At 52.9% G+C, this 7,301-nt stretch overlaps 1 protein-coding gene across 2 annotated transcripts in view; it reads left to right on the top strand.

The window, feature by feature from the left end:
- The first annotated feature begins 3,534 nt into the window (after positions 1–3,534).
- LLGL1 (LLGL scribble cell polarity complex component 1) overlaps positions 3,535–7,301 on the top strand; it is a 64,055-nt gene continuing 60,288 nt past the window's right edge. Inside the window, exon 1 of one of the 2 annotated variants that reach the window (XM_075069153.1) lies at positions 3,535–3,703. The gene's annotated coding sequence lies outside the window, so the exon portion shown is untranslated. The remainder of the gene's footprint in view (positions 3,704–7,301) is intronic. The other variant, XM_075069155.1, reaches the window with a different exon arrangement.

Below are 7,301 nucleotides of genomic sequence, written 5' to 3'. Positions count from 1 at the left end.
GCTTCAGGGCGGGTGTACAAAACAGAGTAATTTGGGGAGATCTATCTCATCTTCCCCTCCTGGCTTTTGGCAGTCAGACATTTAGGATCACCCTGAGCATGACGTTATATCCCTGTCCATCTCTTGGCTAGTAACCATTGATGGACCTGTCCTGCATGAATTTATCCAGTTCTTTTTGGAACCCAGTTATACGTTTGGTCATCGCAACATCCCATAGCAAGGAGTTCCGCAGGTTAACTGTGTTTTGTGTGATTAAATACTTCCTCTTGTTTGTAATAAACCTACTGCCTATTAATTTCATCAGGTGACCCCTGTTTTTTGTAGTGTGAGAAAGGGTAAATAATACTTCTCTGTTCACTTTGTCCACATCATTCATGATTTTATAGACTGCTATCATAACCCCTCTTATTTCCAGTTCAAAATAACCCAGTTCCCTAGATATGGGGTGCAATCCTGCAAAGCGTTAACACCCCCAGCCCCCACTGCCGCCCATGAAAGCAGGGAGCATCTTGCAGGACCTATTCAGAAGCCTGCAGTTTCACCTGTTTAGGGCCTGATCCAAAGGGTCAGTGAGTTAATTTCAAAGGGCTTTGGCTCAGGGCTTTATTCCGTGCTTTCCCCCTCCGCTTCCCACACACCTCCTGAAGAAATAGGTCTGTCAAGCTGTGCTAATTTCAGAGATGTTTGGAAAAATCAAAGCAAAGCAAACCTACACAAGTGAGCTTCCGCATCTTCCTTTGCAACACACAGACCAAAACCCTGCACGGCATGAGGTGGGTGTTGTAAAAGCTGCTTTGGAATGAATCCGGAACGCCATACCAGTCTCTACCCATGCTGTGCCAGCCAGTGCTGGTGTAAAAGCCCCAATGGTGCAAGCAACACCACCCACCCACAGCATGATAGTGACTTGCTTCGGCGTGCCCTCGGGTGTGTGACCTGTACTCTGTTTGCCGGTACAAATCTCACTGCTCCTTTTCAGTCCCGCCTCTCGCAGAGCTCAGCTCTGCACTGGTTTGTCAGCAGCGGTATTGCCAACCCCAAATGATCAGCAATTGCGAGTCAGGCTCACCAAAAATCCTGAGATTGGCTTTGAAGTCATAAGATTATGTAAAATACTAGATTTGGTGTTCTGTTTATTCGCCTGCCGCTTTTTGAGCCTTTATGGTGCACTGTGGGTCACATTCGGATGCTTTCTCTGCAGCCACGAGGGCTAGAAACTTCCTTTTTCTTTCAGAATGAAGGGGAAAATCACCACATTTCCACTTGACTCCAGGAGCTAAGGCTTTAGGGAAAACAATAATTACCATGAGACTCCTGACAAAAGCCTGAGAGTTGGCAAAACTGCTTCTGCAGCAACACGAATGCCCTGCGATGGGCTTTTTTATCGGCGTGTCTCTGATGAACACTTCAAATGTGAGTGAGATACTTTAAAAGCTGCCCCCACAGCCCCTATTTCTAATCTATACAAGGAGAAGCCTAGAGAGGTTCAGAAAGCCAAAAGTTGTTTTGGAGTGCTGTTTGTGTGCTTGAAACACAGAAAGAAATGCCGGACATCCAGTGCTATGTGCATTGGTCTGTGCATATGTATCGGAACCCTATGGGCTTGAGTCAGCAAACACTTACTTAAGGAGCAGAGGTTTAAGCATGTGCTTAAATGCTTTGCTGGGCTCGAGCCTCTACGAAGATTAAGCTACGATCCTTCCTCAGTTCTCCCTTCTTCCGCAGCGTTTACAAGCTCAATAAAATTGCTGCCACCACCCATGACACAAAAACCACAAACTGCTCCGGATGGAATCAGCGCGGCACCTCCTGTGAGACTCAGGATAGCTGGTGATTTTCTTAAAGCCCCGGCTCCTTGAGGTGACTGCATGAGAAACTCAGTTTTCTAGCCCTCAGGTAGGGTCACCAGCAGTCCCTTCTTACAAGACAAGTCTCTTATTGTTTTATCTCTGTACAAGAAGCTTGGGAGTTACTGAGTGCGGCAAAAAGCAGCAAGTAATTCCCTGCCGAATGTAGGAGAGTGCTGCTTAGTATGATAATACTAGTGATGGTGACTTAGCCACCATATGAGTGTGACCCTCACCCTGGCATTTCAAAGCATAGACCAGAGGTTCTCAACAGGGCTCTGGGAGGACCGTGAGCAGGTTTCAGGGGGTCCTCCAGATAAACCAGAAAGCAAGGCCAGCACTAGACTCACCAGAGTCCAGGGCAGAAAGCTGAAGCCTGAGCCCTATCATGCGAGGCTGAACCTGAAGCCCAAGCACCTTAGCTTCGTGGGGCCCCCTGTGGTGTGGGGCCCCAAGAAATTGCCCTACTCGCAACCCCCTAACTCCGCCTCTGGCTTTTAATCTACTGGGTAAGCAGAAAAACAGTTGCTGTGGCACAGGTGGCCACAGCTTTTTTATAGCGTGTTGAGGGGTCTCAGAAAGAAAAAGGTTGAGAAACTCAGGCCTAGACCATCGCAGTCTTCTGCTTAGCATGCTCAGCGTAAGTGACAGAGGAGGGATCCCTGTGCGCAAGAGCTAGGGAGGGGTTGAGGACAACATGCCTGAGCCTGATGGAGTTGGGAGAGGGTAGCCCAGCAGAAAGTTGGGGGACTAGGGAGGCTGATGTGTTCAAAACAAGGCCTGTTTCTGCCAAGGGCCAACAGTCCAGCATGTGAGTCACCTCAATGAAATAAGGAAAGCTGCGTGAGCAAGCATTGGCAGGATTAGGCCAAAGTAAGAGTGGCCCGACTGGGTCAGAACAAAGGTCCATCTAGCCCAGTGTCCTGTCTTCTGACAGTGGCTAATGCCAGGTGCTTCAGAGGGAATGACCAGAACTGGGCAATTATCAAAGGATCCATCCCCCGTCGCTGTCGGCCAGTCCCAGCTTTTGGTAATCAGAGGTTTAGGAGCACTCAGAGCATGGGTCCCTGACCATATTGGCTAATGGCCCCCGATGGACCTGTCTTCCATGAACTCATCTAATTCTTTTCTGAAGCCAGTTACACTTGTGGCCTTCACAACATCCCCTGGCAAGGAGTTCCACAGGTTGAAGGTACATTGCGGGAAAAAGGGCTTCCTTACGTTTGTTTTAAACCCACTGCCTGTTCATTTCATTGGGAGACAACTGGTGTTTGTGTTATGTGAAGGGGTAAATAACACTTCCCTGCTCGTTTTTTGATTTCCCAGCCCTGCGTCATACCCTCCCCACCCCCAGTCGTCTCTCATCTAAGCTGAACAGTGCCAGTCTTTTGCATCTCCCCTCCTAAGGCAGCTGTACCTAGGATCTGGCCCAAGTGCTTCATTACGGACTCATGGCTTATACTGAAGGAGTGCCCTACATCCCCACTCCGGATCGGGCCCCCCCGGTGGGAGGGGTAAAACTACATCTCCCATGCACCCCCGCGCCCCGGCGCATGCTCCCAGCAGAGGCCGGCCGCGGAACGCTGGCCTTCTCCTCGCCCCCATTGTCTGGTTCGCTCTCCCCCGGCGTCGCTGATTGGCTCGGCCGGGCGTCGCTCACCCCCCGCCTGCGCCCTTCCCCTCCCTCCCCCGCATCCAGGCTGCGGCGGGCGGCGGCGGGTGCATGGGGCAGCTGCCGCTGGCGTTGCAGGGAGCCGGCGGCGACGCCCAGCCCGGCACATGATGAAGTTTCGGTTCCGGCAGCGCCGACCCCCAGCGGGAGAAGCTCAAGCTGGATCTCTTCCCTTCAACAAGGGGCGGCCCCGGAGGCGGGGGCCGCAGACAGCAGACCCCCCCCCGTCCAGCGGTTCCTGGGTGCTCGGCGCTGCAGGCGGGCGTGGATCAGGAGCCTGCAGCGCCTCAGCCAGCAGCTCCCCATCCCCTGCGGTGGGGGGGCGCTCGGGGGGCTGGCGGGGATCCGAGCGCATTGCAGGGCCGGGGCTGGCGGCGGCTCGCCCCGCGCTCCGGCGCCCTCTCCCCGGCTGGGGCTGGAGGGGCTGAGCCAGGCTCCGTTGTGATGCTGTTGGCTGCGTTTGCTCCCTCTCTCGGGCGTTTGTCATCGCTTCTCTCTCTCCACTGCTCCTGCAGGCCCCGGGGGGGCTGGAGTTTGTTGCAAGAGCGTTTTTCTTGCAGCGTTGCGGGGCTGAGCGTGGCTGCTTGAGACTGGGCAGGGGACGCGACTTGCCTGATTTTTCCTGTGTGCGCCGCCGAGTTTCGGGTGCAGGGAAATACCACGTCGGCTCCAAAAGCTGAGCCCCCCCTTTTCCACCTCCCAGTTGTGCATCTCTTCCCCCAGCCATCCACCCCCCTTGCAAGAGTCAGTCTCTGCATGTGTCTTGCACGCTCAAGCGAAACAATAGGTGTTTGTAGGACGCTCGAGGAATACTCAGTCTCCAGTAGGAGGCAGCTTGCAGACTTACAGGAAAACAGGCCAGGCTGGTGCGGGTAGGGCTCCGGCTTGAAACAGTTAGTTTTCACTTACTCCTGTCCTCAGACGTGGTCTGGAAATAGGCTCAGTGGCGTTTTGTAGGGGAGGAAATGGAGCTTAGCACCTGAGTTTTATTCTGGTGCAGAAGCTGATAAGTGGTGTGGCTTTTGGTGGTGAAACTCTGCAGCGAGTGCTGATGCATCTCAGCAAAGGGGGCTTTAAAATGTCAAATTCCCTTCTGAGCTGTGTGTTCCCTTCCCCTTTGAAGGGGCAGAGCTGTGTCCCTTTGATTTATAGCCCCTTTCATCTCAGACTTTTGTCTCTTTATTGTGCAGGCTTAACAAGCCCCCTGGGATCTTTGCGTGGCCCTGGTAAGTGACTGGTGGGGGGAGTGATACAGAAGAAGACCAGGGATCCCAGGAGGGGGGCGACGCTCTGTGGACAAATGCATGCGCTCTCTCCCTGAAAATACTGACATTCTGTTCCTTCATTTACGGCCAAACGGGACTCCGCGGTCCTTGGCCTCCTGGCCACAAACACATTTTATGAGACAGCCAGAAGCCGCCTCGGTAGAAATGCTGTAAATGTGGCTGCACTTTTGTTTTCGCATCTCTCACTGGATCGCTTTAGGGGCTTCCCAAGCTCTCTGATCTGGGAAGTGGAGGGATGCCCCTCCCTTGTGCGGCACCCCCGTGCACTTCCAATCGGCACCCCCCTGCACTGACGATCGGCACCCCCTGGCACAGCTGTGTGCTCTGGGTTTTTTATTTTTTTTAAATGAAGATAAATAAAATCTCCCCACTTGCTTGGAGTCCATCCTGAATGAGCACATCAAAGGTTGATGCTTTTTCCGTCCTGCCACTTGCACACCAAAGGAAGGGAGATCCATTCGACCTTATCGCTTGTTTAGCTTGGAAGCGAATGCGGCATGATCCTGCTGCAGGAGCCTTACTTGCTTTGTGCAAACATCCATGCTTGTGGCTTGACAGGCTGTGGGATACTTGAAGGAAGAATGCCTGCTGCTATACTGCTGTGGAGTCGTAGGTCACACCTGGCAGCTCTGACACGATGGGCTGGTCTACACTGGGGTGGGGCGGGTATCGATCCAAGATACGCAACTTCAGCTACGTGAATAGCGTAGCTGAAGTCAAAGTATCTTAGATCGATTTACCTTGGGTCCTCCTGGCGCGGGATCGATGTCTGTGGCTCCCCGTGTCAACTAACTCTGCTACCGCCGCTCGCTCCGGTGGAGTTCTGGAGTCGACGGGAACGTGGTCGGGGATCAATATATTGCATCTAGATGAGACGCGATATCGATCCCCGAAAAATCAATACCCGAAGACTTTGTCTGGCCGTCTCTTCCCAGCCTTGCTCTGTTCCCTAGTGCTTGTCCTTCGGTGTCTCCTGGATTGCAGTAATACTGGACTAGAGAGCAGGGCCCCACTGTGCAATCTCGGCCCCAGAGAGCTGACAGGGTGAGTGGAAAGGGGAAGCCAGCGGAAAGGTGATGACTTGCCCACTGGCATGCAGCAGGTCGGTGGCTGAGTTGGGGAATAGAACCCAGGATCCGAGTCCCAGTCCAGAGCTCTGTCCACCTCCCATGGGCCTCGGAGCTCTTGTGTGTTGTCTGTATGTTTCACAGGACTCCCAGTTGCCCCATAATGGAGGTAGAGCTGGACCTTAGTGGGGACGATTTTTCCTTGAAAAGCTCATAGTGGATCTGAACTGGGGATAAAACACTCCTGTCTTGGGGCTCATCCTGTCAGATTGGGGAGGTTTTGCCCACCTTCTCTCGTGGTGTTAATCTGTTCCCAAAGCGAAGCTGTAACTTATCTAACAAAATAGGGGATATGAGAAAGCAAGCTCTAGGGACCCACAAACCATGAGGCTTGGGTGCCTAAACGGCCAGGCCAGGCCAGGCCCGCCCCCCTTTGTGCTTGGTGGTCCCACACTTCCCATGTCAGGCTGTGTAGCTGTGCTGCTCGCTTAGCACACTAGTGCTGTATGTGAATTTAGGTGGCTTTGGAGAGGTGGCTTAAGAACAGCCTGCTTGGGGAATTTCTAAAGCCAGCTGTGGCTAGGGCTCTTAGTCCAGGATTCAAAGGGGTATAGTGATGCAGACGTCTTCCAAATCAGCCAGCTGTGTGTTTTGGGCTTGGGAATGTTACTAGCACTTGAGTCCTGTAGCCAATTTACTGGCTGTTCCTATCTTTGCTAAAGCTCCCTCATTAGTCGGTCTCCCCAGTGGGGCTGGGGCCAAAGCCCTGAAGGATTCTGGGTCTTGTGCTACCTTTGATCTGCAGTGGATTTCCCACTGATGTGAAATAGGAAAAATGAGCTGTGTGTGGAGGCTTTTAAGTCTGCATATGAAATGTACAGTGACTGTGATCGCATAATCTCATCCTCTAGCTGCGCTAGGGAATTAGACCATCTTCCATTAACCTCCTGAGGAGGAAGAATAGACCACTTCCCCAGTAGCTAACTACGTTTGATAGGATTGGCACACAGCTCCCGGTTCTGGGACATTGCCTGGATATCTCTGGCAACTGGTGGGGCGCCAGGCTCGGAACCTCCCGATCTCTTCTGCAGCCTGCCAGAAGCAGTTTCCTTTGCTACCTTCACCTCCGCAAGCAGCTGTGCTTTCCGATGACTAGCCTGCCCCCAGAGGAGCAAAATGCTGGATGCCCATTGACTTGCAATTGGCTTTTCCATCTGCCTTGAATGAAGGATCCGGAGGGAGCGGCAGTAAACAGCAGCTCAGGAAGGAGGCAAAGCTCCACTCTGCGTGATGCTCTGGAATGAGGGGATGTCTCTTAATGGCCAGGAGCATAGCTATCAATGAGACAGCGTAGTTGATCTGAGGTGGGCATAGCCAGCATTATAACTGGCAGACCCATTGTGTTCCGCGTTCAATACGGGGAGCGTGA

This window comes from Chelonoidis abingdonii, chromosome 9 (assembly GCF_003597395.2).
Source record: "Chelonoidis abingdonii isolate Lonesome George chromosome 9, CheloAbing_2.0, whole genome shotgun sequence".
NCBI lineage: Eukaryota > Metazoa > Chordata > Testudines > Testudinidae > Chelonoidis > Chelonoidis abingdonii.
Note: the sequence above shows the minus strand (reverse complement) of the source record. Positions and strands in the feature narration are given on the sequence as shown.